This window comes from Neoarius graeffei, chromosome 4 (genome assembly GCF_027579695.1).
Source record: "Neoarius graeffei isolate fNeoGra1 chromosome 4, fNeoGra1.pri, whole genome shotgun sequence".
NCBI lineage: Eukaryota > Metazoa > Chordata > Actinopteri > Siluriformes > Ariidae > Neoarius > Neoarius graeffei.
In genome coordinates, this window is record NC_083572.1 from 21,882,168 (window position 1) to 21,898,121 (window position 15,954).

General features: G+C 44.6%; 1 protein-coding gene across 9 annotated transcripts in view; it reads right to left on the reverse strand.

Moving 5' to 3' along the window:
• Window positions 1-15,954, reverse strand: part of lrrfip1b (leucine rich repeat (in FLII) interacting protein 1b) — a 111,258-nt gene that overhangs the window by 49,895 nt on the left and 45,409 nt on the right. The gene's annotated exons all lie outside the window — the stretch shown is intronic.

Below are 15,954 nucleotides of genomic sequence, written 5' to 3' on the forward strand. Positions count from 1 at the left end.
ATAGACCAACAGTTAAGAGGAGAGGAATAAGCAAAATGTAAATAAATTAATTTAGTTAAAACGGGGTGGAAGGCAAACTCCGAAGAACTAGCCAGTGGGTCTCTACGTATGACCCTAACTCTCAAAACTGCATACAATTTCCTATTAGTTCCACTGTAGCTACTAAACAGTTCATAGCAGTTAAATCATGTGCTTCAAGACAAAAAAGCTGAATAAACCAACCAGATATTTACCATTGTTAATGAAAAAGGCAAAGCAGCAGGCGAATATCCAGCTAACCTGGAAGCAGTTCTGATTTGTTACAGCTGAAACGCAATGTGTGAGCTTGCTTTTAGAAGATGCTTTTTATACTTTAATCCAATCCAGTGCTCAGACCATTCACAGGTTTTCAGTGATTAAACATTTTCTTAATCTCATCATGGTGCCCACTATGCTGCATAAATACCAGTTTGATAGGTGAAACAAGCTGTTACAACCCAACGCACACTTCTTCACATCCAGAAATCAGAGTAAAACCAATACTGGATAACAGCAATACCAGGTTTTTACAATTGAGCCATTACAGATAGAATGTCAGGTAATGGCCTGATAGTGAACACAGTACAACAATATAATGTGGGTCTCATCCAGGGTGGTTTCCCCACCTCACATCCATCATTTCCAGGACAGGCTCTGGATCCACCACAACCCTGATAAGAATAACATACTTACTTAAGATGAAAGAATGAAGTCAATTTGTCTATTCCCTACAGTACCAATCAAAAGTTTGAACACACTGAATTCAATTGTTTATTAAATTTAATAAAAGTAAAGAAAAAACACTTCATGTCTTAAAGTAAAGTAAGGATGGATGTTTCTCTTTACTTAGTTGAGCAGTTCTTGACATAATCTGGATTACAACCCTGATTCCAAAAAAGTTGGGACAAAGTACAAATAGTAAATAAAAACAGAATGCAATGATGTGGAAGTTTCAAAATTCCATATTTTATTCAGAATAGAACATAGATGACATATCAAATGTTTAAACTGAGAAAATGTATCATTTAAAGAGAAAAATTAGGTGATTTTAAATTTCATGACAACATCACATCTCAAAAAAGTTGGGACAAGGCCATGTTTACCACTGTGAGACATCCCCTTTTCTCTTTACAACAGTCTGTAAACGTCTGGGGACTGAGGAGACAAGTTGCTCAAGTTTAGGGACAGGAATGTTAACCCATTCTTGTCTAATGTAGGATTCTAGTTGCTCAACTGTCTTAGGTCTTTTTTGTTGTATCTTCCGTTTTACGATGCGCCAAATGTTTTCTATGGGTGAAAGATCTGGACTGCAGGCTGGCCAGTTCAGTACCCGGACCCTTCTTCTACGCAGCCATGATGCTGTAATTGATGCAGTATGTGGTTTGGCATTGTCATGTTGGAAAATGCAAGGTCTTCCCTGAAAGAGACGTCGTCTGGATGGGAGCATATATTGCTCTAGAACCTGGATATACCTTTCAGCATTGATGGTGTCTTTCCAGATGTGTAAGCTTCCCATGCCACACACACTAATGCAACCCCATACCATCAGAGATGCAGGCTTCTGAACTGAGTGCTGATAACTTGGGTCGTCGTTCTCCTCTTTAGTCTGAATGACACGGCATCCCTGATTTCCATAAAGAACTTCAAATTTTGATTCGTCTGACCACAGAACAGTTTTCCACTTTGCTACAGTTCATTTTAAATGAGCCTTGGCCCAGAGAAGACGTCTGCGCTTCTGGATCATGTTTAGATATGGCTTCTTCTTTGAACTAGAGTTTTAGCTGGCAACGGCGGATGGCACGGTGAATTGTGTTCACAGATAACGTTCTCTGGAAATATTCCTGAGCCCATTTTGTGATTTCCAATACAGAAGCATGCCTGTATGTGATGCAGTGCCATCTAAGGGCCCGAAGATCACGGGCACCCAGTATGGTTTTCCGGCCTTGACCCTTACGCACAGAGATTCTTCCAGATTCTCTGAATCTTTTGATATGTTCAAACTCTTTGCAATTTTACACTGAGTGCGTGTTAGGACTTGGACTGTTTTGGCCTCTAGAGGCCGCTGTTATTTCCTTTTCGTGTCATATTTATTTTGGCCTCTAGAGGCCGCCACTGTTCCTGTGTTTTGTGTTTTTTTTTTTTGCCCTGGATTGTATATAGTGTACATAGTATAAATAAACCTTTTGTTACTTTTTCTACTTCCGCCTCACGCCTCTGCATTTGAGTCATTCCCCTGGTGGCCTAGTGGGGGTTTGCTGGATCATCACACCAACGAACCAGGTTCGAATCCCAGCAAAACCCTAACAGAAAGACTCCGTCATGACCGACTCAGCAGAGGCTGCTTCAACTGTCTACCCGGCCAACCTTCAGGGAATTATGGCAGCTTTGACACGCTTCGGAGCGACCATGGACGCTCATGGACGTACGCTCACCAGCCAACGTGAGGCCCTTGCTCGCCACGAGGAACTGCTTCAGCAAATTGGGAAAACCCTGGCACAGCTGACATCTCTGCCTGCATCTCCTGCTCCTGATCCAGTTCCTGATCCAGCTCCCACTCCTGCTCCAGTGCCTCCTGCCATGCTGCCTTCTTCACCTCGCGAACCCAGCCTTCCTGCACCACAGAGGTATGACGGCAAGCACAGTGAGTGCCGAGAGTTCCTTACCCAGTGTCAACTCACCTTTGAGCTTCAGCCTACCACCTACACTACGGATCGCCGCAAGATTGCCTTTGTGATCACCTTATTAGCTGGTAAGGCGCGAGCCTGGGCTACTGCTATCTGGCAAAGACAGGGACCTGAGTGCTTTGATTTCCAGCTGTTTTCTGAAGAGATGCTTCGGGTCTTCGATCAGGCAGACATCAGTACCGACGCAGCCCGAAAGCTCATGTCCATCCAGCAAGGAGGAAGCGTCGCAGATTACGCCATCTCATTCCGAACACTCGCAGCAGTAAGTGGGTGGAACGAGACTGCCCTGGTGTCAGCCTTCCACCATGGTCTGTCTGACCCCATCAAGGACGGTCTGGCCTCTATTGGATGCCCAAGTGACCTCGAAACCCTCATCTCACATGCTATTCGTCTGGACAACAGGATGAGAGAACGCCACCAAGCCTTGAGCCCCCCCCAGCCTCCCTACCTCTACCTGGAGACCATCTACCTCCTTCAGTGACTGTCCAGAACCCATGCAAGTGGGTCGTACTCGCCTCTCCGCATCTGAGAGGGAGCGCAGAAGGAGGGACAAGTGCTGCATCTACTGTGGCAAGCCTGGTCACTTCCGAGCATCATGTCCTGAACTCTTGGGAAAAGGACCGCCCCGTCCAGCCGAGGGAGGGTTGTGACGGGGCCTACCCTCTCTCCCGGACTCCCTGGTCAAGGAATCTACATCCCGGTCTCCATCTCCTGGGGTGAGTCTGTCCACTCTTGTCAAGCTTTGTTAGACTCAGGGGCGGCTGGGAACTTTATGGATATTCACTTCGCCCAAAGCATCAATATACCTACTGCACCTCTTGAAGTCCCTCTGTCTGTGTCTGCCCTCGATGGCCAAGCGTTAGGTGATGGAAGAGTCACTCAAGTTACTTCTCCAGTCTTCCTCCAGTCTCAAGGTCACAAGGAAGAAATATCCCTGCACCTGATTCCTTCACCTGAGTTCCCAGTTATTCTAGGCCTTCCTTGGCTTACTCGCCACAACCCTCGCATAGACTGGGTAACAAGCCAGGTTGTGGAATGGGGCCCTGCATGCCATGCCTCTTGTCTGCTCTCTAGCTCTCCTGTGTCTCCTGCCGAGCCCCCTGATCTCACCGAGTTATCTCAAGTTCCCACAGAGTACTGGGATCTCAAGGAGGTATTCAGCAAGAGCAGGGCCGCCGTTCTTCCTCCGCACCGGGCCTACGACTGTGCCATCGACTTGCTCCCTGGGACTACCCCTCCTCGTGGCAGACTGTTTTCCCTCTCTCAGCCAGAACGCAAGGCCATGGAGGAATACCTCAAAGACGCCCTGGTCTCTGGGTTCATTCGACCCTCCACCTCACCTGCTGGTGCCGGCTTCTTCTTTGTCGGCAAGAAGGATGGGGGGCTTCGACCATGTATTGACTACAGGGGCCTGAACAAGATCACTGTGCGCAACCGATATCCCCTTCCGCTGATGTCCACTGCTTTCGATCTGCTCCAAGGCGCCACCGTCTTCACCAAGTTGGACCTACGGAACGCATACCACCTCATCCGTATCCGACAGGGAGACGAGTGGAAGACTGCCTTTAACACCCCGTCTGGGCACTACGAATACCAGGTGATGCCCTTCGGACTCACCAACGCACCAGCTGTTTTTCAGGCCCTAATCAACGACGTCTTAAGGGACATGATTAACCTGTACGTCTTTGTCTACCTCGATGACATCCTTATCTTTTCCAAGACCGTACAGGAGCACCGCCACCATGTCCGCCAGGTTCTCCAGAGGCTGCTGCAGAACAATCTGTTCGCCAAGGCCCAGAAATGCGAATTTCATGTTCCCGAGGTCTCCTTTCTGGGATTTATTGTACGGACAGGCCAACTCCAAATGGACCCTGCCAAGACCCTGGCCGTCCGGGACTGGCCTACTCCCAAGTCCGTTAAGGAGGTTCAGCGGTTCTTAGGATTCGCTAACTTCTACCGCAAGTTCATCAGGAACTTCAGTTCTGTGGCAGCACCCATGTCAGACCTCACCAAAGGGACAGGTGGATCTTATGGCTGGTCTCCTCAGGCAGAAAAGGCGTTCAAAGACCTCAAGGCCCGCTTCTGCACGGCACCCATTCTGGTCCTCCCGGACACCTCCCAACCATTCATCGTGGAGGTGGACGCCTCGGACAGTGGTGTCGGCGCGGTACTCTCTCAACGTTCGGAAGGAAAGCTGCACCCCTGCGCTTACTTCTCCCACCGCCTGAGTCCTGCGGAGTCCCGGTACGATGTGGGGGATCGAGAACTGCTAGCGGTCAAACTGGCCCTTGAGGAGTGGAGGCACTGGCTGGAGGGAGCGCAACATCCATTCCTGGTTTGGACTGACCACAAGAACCTGGAGTACCTCCAGCAAGCCAAGAGACTGAACCCTCGACAGGCTAGGTGGGCCCTGTTTTTCAGTCGGTTTGACTTCACCCTCTCGTACCGTCCCGGTTCCAAGAACACCAAACCTGACGCACTGTCCAGGCTGTTCTCTGCCACTAACAGGGAGAATGAAGTCGGGCCTATTATCCCGGTGTCTCGGATTGTGGCCCCTGTCCGCTGGGGTATTGAGGAGGCTGTTCGACGAGCCCAACGCCAGGACCCCGGTCCTGGGACGGGGCCACCGGGCCTCTTGTACGTCCCACATCAAGCCCGGGCCAAGGTTCTCCAGTGGGGTCACTCTTCCCCTCTCACCGCCCACCCGGGAGCTCGGAGGACCCTGGACTTCCTGAAAAGACGCTTCTGGTGGCCTAACATGGAGCAGGAAGTAAGGTCATTTGTCCTGTCCTGTGAGGTTTGCACCAGAACCAAGAACCCACGACAGCGTCCCCAGGGTCTCCTGCATCCTCTGACCATTCCCCGGCGTCCCTGGTCCCACGTGGCAGTCGACTTCATCACGGGTCTCCCTGAGTCACAAGGTAACATGGTCATTTTGGTCATTGTTGACAGATTCTCCAAGGCCTGCCGCTTCATACCTCTGTGCAAACTCCCCTCTGCTCTTGAAACAGCGAAACTTATATTTAATCATGTCTTCCGAGTCTTTGGTCTTCCACAGGACATCGTCTCAGACCGAGGGCCCCAGTTCTCCTCCCGAGTGTGGCACGGGTTCTGCAAGGTCATTGGAGCCACTGCCAGCCTCTCCTCTGGGTTTCACCCACAGTCCAATGGTCAGACGGAGAGGCTCAACCAGGACCTGGAAACCACCCTGCGTGGCCTGGCTATGGATAACCCGACATCGTGGAGCACCTGGCTGCCATGGGCAGAGTACGCCCACAACACCCTGCAGTCATCGGCCACCAAGCTGTCGCCATTCCAGTGCCAATTCGGGTTCCAGCCACCTCTGTTCCCGGACCAGGAGGAGGACGCGGGGGTGCCCTCGGTCAACCAATATGTGAGACGGTGTCGCAAGACCTGGAGCAAGGTCAGGAAGACCCTCATACAGACCTCCAGAACCAACCAGACTCAGGCCAACCGCCACAGAAGACCTGCACACACTTTCCGCCTTGGGCAGCGGGTTTGGCTGTCCACTAAGGACCTTCCGCTGCGGGTGGAGAACCGCAAGCTTGCTCCTCGCTACATTGGCCCCTTCAAGGTGGTGCGCAGGGTGAACCCTGTCTCCTACCGGCTCCAGTTGCCCCGGACTCTGAGGATCAACCCCACTTTCCATGTTTCCCTGTTGCGGCCTGTACTGACGTCTACGTATGCCCCTGCCCCTAGGAACCCCCCACCCCCCGCATCTTCCAGGGGCAGACTGTGTTCACTGTGCATCGCCTGCTTGACTCCCGCCGGGTCCGCGGCGGGTTGCAATATCTGGTGGACTGGGAGGGCTATGGTCCTGAGGAGCGCTGCTGGGTTCCTGCTCGGGATGTCCTGGATAAAGAACTGTGTCGGGACTTCCATTCGGCCCATCCGGATCGCCCTGGGAACGTCAGGAGACGCTCCTAGAGGGGGGGGGTCCTGTTAGGACTTGGACTGTTTTGGCCTCTAGAGGCCGCTGTTATTTCCTTTTCGTGTCATATTTATTTTGGCCTCTAGAGGCCGCCACTGTTCCTGTGTTTTGTGTTTTTTTTTTTTTGTTAATTGCCTGTTAGTCCTAATTATCTTCACCTGTGTCCTTAATTAGTTTGTGTATTTATACCCCTGAGTTCAGTCCTCTTGTCACGGAGTCTTTGTGCTGTTATGTTTATCTCCAGTTTCCTTTGTACTGTGTTTTGTGGATCTTCTGAGCTTTTGCATTTTTGCCTTTTTCTTTTTGAATTATACTCTTTGTTTTTGTTTTTTTGTTTTGCCCTGGATTGTATATAGTGTACATAGTATAAATAAACCTTTTGTTACTTTTTCTACTTCCGCCTCACGCCTCTGCATTTGAGTCATTCCCCTGGTGGCCTAGTGGGGGTTTGCTGGATCATCACACCAACGAACCAGGTTCGAATCCCAGCAAAACCCTAACAGTGCGTTTACATGCACATAGAGAAAATCGAATTTCTGCCATTGCTCGACTAAAATCGAAGTTCTAAATGCCATGGAAACACCTTAGCTAGGCTGAAACTGAACCAAACTTGATTTCTCGTAATCGAGCTACACGACCTAGATTATGCGATTTTTGCAGAGCTACTTAGTGCATGTATACCCTATCGAGCTACGTAGTCGAGCTACTTACTTCAGCACTGCCCCTTCCGGAAGTGACGAGTGACGAGACCACAAGTGGGAAACACGACAGCCTCGGTCAGCATGACAACAGTAGTAGCGAGCAGCAGAAGAGGTCAGGAGGAACAAACGAAGAAGAGAAAATGGCGAGCAGAAACGTGCACTTCTGGAGCAATGAGGAGACAGAGTTCATGCTCATTCAGCTTAAGGAGTTGAATATATTAAAATTCATGGACGGGAGAAAAACGCACAATGGAGAACACGGAACTGATAACTTTGTTTACACTCTTGAATAGCTCTTCTTCATGACGACAACCAGAAGTGTACCAACACGATGGGGCGTGTAGCGCCACCTGTGGCTCGGGTGCACAATGTACCTCACACAATAGCTCGATTTCCTTGTGTGCATGTAGGATTGGATTTCTCTGGCACCCCTGCTGGGACCCTTTGGTTGATTACCGACAGCAGCTCGATTTGGATGTGCATGTACCGTAAACGTACTGACTGTCGAACTCCTTTCTGATATTGCTCCACTATTTGTCAGTGCAGAATTAGGGGGATTGGTGATCCTCTTCCCATCTTTACTTCTGAGAGCCGCCGTCACTCCAAGATGCTCTTTTTATACCCAGTCATGTTAATGACCTATTGCCAATTGACCTATTGAGTTGCAATTTGGTCCTTCAGCTGTTCCTTTTTTGTACCTTTAACTTTTCCAGCCTCTTATTGCCCCTGTCCCAACTTTGAGATGTGTTGCTGTCATGAAATTTCAAATGAGCCAATATTTGGCATGAAATTTCAAAATGTCTCACTTTCAGCATTTGATATGTAGTCTATGTTCTATTGTAAATACAATATCAGTTTTTGAGATTTGTAATTGCATTCCATTTTTATTTACAATTTGTACTTTGTCCCAATGTTTTTTGGAATCGGGGTTGTACTACACTTGTGGAATAGGGCTATTACTGTGTTACCCAAAATATCAATCAGAACTGAAATCAGGTGAGATCTGAGAGAGGAGATACAATTCTAATGAGAAGTCCCAAAATTCGTGAAGTTGACCAAATTAGCAATTCGTTAGCAAAAATTAGTCAGTCAATACAATGACCAACTGTTGTGCAGAATGACTAGTTCTTTCAAACAAAACAATCAGAATTGAAATCCATTGAGAATAGAGGGAGGAGATATGATTTAACTGAAAATAAAAGTTGTAAACAAAACTTACAACAGGAAAAACAAACAAAACAACCGAGTTTTGTTCTTCGAGGGAAGACCTACCCAAAACATCAATCAGAACTGGAATCAGATGAGAAATGAGAGAGGAGATACAATTCTAGTGAGAGGCCTGGAAAATTCATTAATTTGGCCTAATTACTAACCCATTAGCAAAAAATTTGACAAAAACAACCACCGAGTTTTGTGCGGAGTGATGAGTTCATTCAAACAAAACAATCGGAACGGAAATCTGTGGAGAATTGATGGAGGATATACGATTTAAATGAATTGTGGACAACGGACGCACACCAAAGCAATAGCTCCTCAGCCTTATGGCCAGATGAGCTAAAAATACTTGGGATCAGTGCTTCCCAAAGGTGTATAAACCTGTACATTTTTTCGCAACCATAGCTCTTTTTATTTGGTTTGTATTCATGCTGTAAATTACATTGCTTCATGTTTGTTTTGTGTCTATGCGATTTTATCCACTTTTTTGCAGGCATGTAATAATATGTGATAAATCACAATACAAATTTATGATTATTTGAATCAACTAAAAAATAAATAAATAAATAATCAATCATGATTACCATCAGGCTGCATAATCGCTTAGTTTTTCCTAGCTGTAATTGGGTCATTTAGACAGCAGAGAGCACAATAAATGGGAATGCACACAACTTCATTGTATGTGGAAGTAACACAGCTCTAAGGCTGCTAGAACACAAAAAAACAGATCTAAAATGGGAAAGAGCTGTTCTCTGATCAAGTGTACAAATAGATTTAACAAGAAATCAGTTATTTTTACAGACTGCTGAAAGCTAAAGAAAATGGATTTAAATAACATTCATAAAAGGTTTATTAAGAAAAGGCCTGTTATTAACTTTTCATTTTTAATAAAAGGAACTTTTTAGTTAATAGGCTTTTACAAAAGTGGGCAAATTATTGTTGGTTATTAAGAGAATGAAAAGGTTTTTTTTTTTTAATTTAGCAAACAAAATATTTCCTAAAATTGATAAAGAACAGGAAAATAGATGTTGTATTTTTTGCCAATAAAACTGTTCATTTAATTTTTTTTCAAAAAAAAAACACACAAGGGAAAATTTAATCCAATACCAAGAGTCGAATTGTTACATGTCTATTTTCTTGTTATATACACATGATCAAGTGTGTTTTGTGAACTGTCAATGTTGAGGGGAAACTCAACAATGTCCTGAACAGTACTCAACCAGAGTCATAATTTAAAGGTGCTGACTGCAAAGTCATCTGAAATTTCCAAATTTATTTTTATTGTGCATGGCCTTTTCCTATGTCTTGCAAGAACAATATCATGCGGACGAGACATGATCATTTTGATGTGCTGAGGGTCGCTTTTCTCCGGTTTGGGACAGTTTTCCTACCTTGAAGCAAACAGTGTGGACCTACAGACACAACTGAAAGCGAGGAGTTTAAAACTAATTAGCATAACTGTGGAACGACATCACACCAAGATGGCGATACGTGGAAAACATCGTGCTGATTAAACATTTAGATCGTACCAGATCATTACACCCAAAAGCTGAAACATGCAAGCATAACAGAGCCATATAAAATTTACCCACAAGTGTATTTATTTATTCATTCTGCTCACTGCACTCTTCCTCCACCTCCCTCTCTCTCTCTCGCTCTCTCTGTGCGTGCGCGTTTTCACAACTTCAGATGGTTTAAATGCAGAGGAGGAATTTTGCTGTGTTTGAATGTACATGTGACTCACAAATGTATTTATTCCACTTGAAAAGTGCATGGTAATCCAACTACTGGATTTGAGATGCTACATCATCCTGAACTTTAGTATTTGGGACTTCTAAATACACCAGAGATGCTAAAGGCACACGAAAGTACAGATGCCTACTGATATTTCCAAGCAGATTTCATGCATGTCAGAATGTTATAGGAAATTCCTGATAAAGAAAAATACCTTATGACAAAGGTAAGCTCAAATGTGGACTTCTAATAGCAATAAAACAAGTCAGGGACTAGATCTAGCATATTTTATGGTGTTTAGCCCTTGTGTTTTGCAACATGTTTATCACAGTGACACACAGGGTACACAGCGTGTGCAACATTGCAACATCTTGAAACGCCAACAGCTCTAGATATAGAACATTTGACTAGAATTCAACTTTGCAGTCAGCACCTTTAAGAGGACTTGTGTAATGTCAGAATGATGAGGGAAACATTGAGAAATTTTTTATATTACACACACACACACACACACACACACACACACACACACACACACACTCGTATGCAAAAGTTTGGGCACCCCTGGTCAAAATTACTGCTACTGTGAACAGTTAAAGTGCTGATGACACGAACATGACTCTATGCAATTTCTTAAACTATACAACATGGCAAACATGTTAGATTTCTGTTATAATTACGTGAAAAGAAGCTGTTGTTAACGCGAATATCCAACTTTTAATTGCACAGTGCAAGAAAACTGGGTCCGTGGCTCGCGGCCATGTTGTGACGTCAGCGGAAGAACACGCTGCGGTTCACTGGCTGTTCTACTCAATGGAAATGGCGCATGAAAACGCCGGTGAACTCTAGTGCTAGCTCTTCCTCTGAACAAAAGAACAACCAAATACTGGTACTTTAAGCAGTGATCATGATGGCATGATTTTATCTGATTTTAAATAAATGAGATTGATAATAATGTGAATGTTCACAACTAGTACATACAAACTCTGCAGCTTCTGATTCAGCAGCTGCGTCATACTCCGCAAAAACATCAGCAAGAACCTACAATATAAATGGAAATGCAATACACTAAGCTCAAATGACTTTTGGAAAGTATAATTTCTAAATTTTTTCTACATATTCTTGAAGTCGGTCATCGGGGTACTTGCTACCGTTCCCTAACAACGCATGGCAAAGGGTAAAGGTGTAGTGTTGCTACGAGTACTTGCTAAAGCCTCCGGTGGAAGATCCTCGATGTGCTGATAAGACATACAGTTCTATATAACACACAAGTGTCACGATAATCACAAAACAGATGCAAATTGTTAAAATACCTAATTTTTAAGCAATCGTGTTGATCTCTTCCGAATAGAATCTATGATAGCCTACCCTCTTTACCCTTTGCCTCTCGTTGCTAGTCGGCAGTTACATGAAAGCCGCAAGCTTTCACAAGCAAATACCGTACATGACTGATATCACACCGACTTTATGATTACATTTATGATTATCATGAATGTGTACTCTATGATGTGTACTCTATGAGCACTCTGGAGCGAGTCACTTCCAAGATGGCCGTGCAGACCACATGGTTACTATTTTTAGCATCATGTCGGAGCACTCTATAGCTCTACGTACCTTTATCTTATGTCGTTTCTCAACACATGTTCTGACAGGAGGACTGTCTTTGGAGGAGTCGCCTTGTCCCAGGTGACTGCTGGATCCGGCATAGCTACTAGTAGACCCCCTCCGGAATACTGTAGGCACTGCTGATGGCAGCAACACACGTTTGTGCTGAACTGCACACCCAAGAGATTCTTTTAAGCTGGGAAGGGTGTCAAAACAATCCAAATCGAAGTGTTCAGAGCACAGGACGGATGTTGGTGAGGGCTCCCACTTGTCACGAGTGTGCCTGATTTGCCTCACCCACTTCGCATGCAGCTCGGGATCTCTGGGAAACTTGAATAAACTTACCCCATCCTTGTGGGTTTTGGAGCAAAAGCCGGCAACACAACGCGAAGGCATAATAACTATATATAATAATGTATAATAATGTCTAATAAAAATACTAATAATGATAAACTGAACACCTGCCGCATCAACAACAAACTGGTAAGTGAGGAGGAAGATTCTTTCGCTGACGTCATATAGCTCCTCCTCCTCTTTCGTCTCCTGGGTGCTGCAGCCCCGTCAAATTTGCCCAAATAGCCGCATTTATCATCATAACTTGTAAAATAGGCGCCTTCGTGAATTAATATATGGATCATCGGGAATTACTTTTTATGTTATAAAACATCGCCAAAGATGTCAAAAACGTGTCATCAGCACTTTAAGCAAGTTGAAGATGAAATGATTTTCAAAAGGCATAAAGTTAAAGATGACTCATTCCCTTTATATTTTAAGCAAAAACAATTTATTTTCATCTTTTACGTTTTCAAAATGACAAAAAAAGGAAAAAGGGCCCGAAGCAAAAGTTTGGGCACCCTGCATGGTTAGTACCAAGTAGCACCGCCTTTGGCAAGTATAACAGCTTGTAAATGCTTTTTGTAGTCAGCCAAGAGTCTTTCAATTCTTGTTTGAGGAATTTTCATCCATCCATCCTTGCAAAAGATGCTCTTTTGAGGTCTGTCCACAGATTTTCAATGATGTTCGGATCAGGGGACTGCGAGGGCCATGGTCAAATCTTCAGCTTGCACCTCTTGAGGTAGTCTATTGTGGATTTTAAGGTGTGTTTAGGATCATTATCCATTTGTAGAAACCATCCTTTCAACTTCAGCTTTTTTACAGATGGGGTTATGTTTGCTTCCAGAATTTGCTGGAATTTCATTGAATCCATTCTTCCCTCTACCTGTGAAATGTTCCCCGTGCCATTGGCTGCAACACAACCCCAAAGCATGATTGATCCACCCCCATGCTTGGAGAGGTGTTCTCTTCATGAAATTCTGTGCCCTTTTTTTCCTCCAAACATACCTTTGCTTGTTGCTGCCAAAGAGTTCCATTTTAACCTCATCGGTCCACAGGACTAGTTTCCAAAATGCATCAGGCTTGTGTAGATGTTCTTTTGCAAACTTCTGACGCTGAATTTTGTGGTGAGGACACAAGAGAGGTTTTCTTCTGATGACTCTTCCATGAAGGCCATATTTGTGCAGGTGTCACTGAACAGTAGAACAATGTACCACAACTCTAGAGTCTGCTAAATCTTCCTGAAGGTCTTTTACAGTCAAGTGGGGGTTCTGATTTGCCTTTCTAGCAATCCTACGAGCAGCTCTCTCTGAAATTTTTCCTGGGTCTTCTAGACCTTACAGTATCTTGACCTCCACTGTTCCTGTTAACTTCCATTTCTTAATTATATTTTAAACTGAGGAAATGGCAACCTGAAAATGTTTTGCTATCTTCTTATAGCCTTCTCCTGCTTTCTGGGCCTCAACCAATTTCATTTTCAGAGTGGCAGGAAACTGCTTAGAAGAACCCATGGCTGCTGATTTTTGGGACTAGGTTAGAGGAGCCTGGGTCTTTATAAAGCTTTGAAATTTGCATCACCTGGCCTTTCCTAATGATGAGTGTGAACAAGCCATAACCATAACAAACTAAGGTCTGAGACCTTGGTCAAAGTGATCGGAGTGCTCAAATCTCCTCGGGTTCCCATATTTTTGCAAGTTACTCCTTTCCTTTTTTTCACTCAAATTGTGCAAAATCAAAATAATACACCAATATTGCTTAAAATGTTCAAGTGTGTTTCATCTTTAACTTTATGCCTTTTGGAGTTCATTTCATCTTCAACTTGCTTAACTGTTCACAGTAACAGCAATTTTGACCGGGGTGCCCAAACTTTTGCATACCACTGTATATACACATGGGCGCCGCCAGGGGGGGAAAGGTTAGAACAATTCTAGGGGCCCAGCACTGCCATGGGGCCCTTTAAGGGGCTGATAATATGCTTTTAATGATTTTAATAAGACTTTTGAAATAACAATGCAATATTCCATCTGGTGAAATGAGCTAATTGAACAAGGTTATCTATTTCTTGAGTTCTTCAACATAGTCATTTAACCCTCCCCCTTTTGCGAAATGGTACGGTCCAGTTCTGGTAGAAGCGCGATGCGTTAAATCTGTGTGCTGATCAGTGCAACGCTACTTGCTGCTGTGTCGCGGTGCAGCAGCCAGCCAGCCGTGGAGTGCGTACAGTCTATGATCGCTAAATATGAAGAGTGGCTGTCAAAAACGTAAAGAAAGGCAGCTGAAAGCTGAGAGGGACCGGAGAGACAGGCAACTGGTCACTCAGTTTTTCCCAAAGAAAGGTAGCTATCGCTCACGTGTGTTCAAAATATTAGCGAATGGTAAATGAACAGTATGAATGTGGTTGGATTAGCCTATCAACAGAACACTTTTACAGTTTGTACAGTGACATTTTTTCCATTTTAATAACTGAACTGACTTGTGTGATAAACAAGATGAAATATTACGTTATGCTGGTGCTAATAACTAGTGCTAATAACCAGTTTCATAACTAATGGGGTGCCCTAAATATGCACAGATTCAGCCTCAGGGGGACCTCCGCCCTACCAAACCACTGAACCCCCCCTTTGGAGAAGGAGGTAAGCAGCAATACAACCCATAAATGCTTTAGGATTGAAGTTTTTAATGAGCGAGTGCCATATACAGTTTGCTAGATTAAAGTGTTGCTAATAACGGACACCAGTCAAGTGTTTGACATGGTTACGTGTGTGGAATGTTCACACGTTCTAAACCATTGGTTTCAAATTGAGGAGCTGGAGAAAGTGCAGCACACATAAAAGAGGGATAGAGGTTACAACATATGAAGAAATACGTACGTACAGTGGTGCTTGAAAGTTTGTGAACCCTTTACAATTTTCTATATTTCTGCATAAATATGACCTAAAACATCATCAGATTTTCACACAAGTCCTAAAAGTAGATAAAGAGAACCCAGTTAAACAAATGAGACAAAAATAGTATACTTGGTCATTTATTTATTGAGGAAAATGATCCAATATTACATATCTGTGAGTGGCAAAAGTATGTGAACCTTTGCTTTCAGTGTCTGGTGTGACCCCCTTGTGCAGCAATAACTGCAACTAAACGCTTCCGGTAACTGTTGATCAGTCCTGCACACTGGCTTGGAGGAATTTTAGCCCATTCCTCCATACAGAACAGCTTCAACTCTGGGATGTTGGTGAGTTTCCTCACATGAACTGCTCGCTTCAGGTCCTTCCACAACATTTCGATGGATTAAGGTCAGGACTTTGACTTGGCCATTCCAAAACATTAACTTTATTCTTCTTTAACCATTCTTTGGTAGAACGACTTGTGTACTTAGGGTCATTATCTTGCTGCATGACCCACCTCCTCTTGAGATTCAGTTCATGGACAGATGTCCTGCCATTTTCCTTTAGAATTTGCTGGTATAATTCAGAATTCATTGTTCCATCAATGATGGCAAGCCGTCCTGGCCCATATGTAGCAAAACAGGCCCAAACCATGATACTACCACCACCATGTTTCACAAATGGGATAAGGTTCTTATGCTGGAATGCAGTGTTTTCCTTTCTCCAAACATAACGCTTCTCATTTAAACCAAAAAGTTCTATTTTGGTCTCATCCGTCCACAAAACATTTTTCCAATACACTTCTGGCTTGTCCACGTGATCTTTAG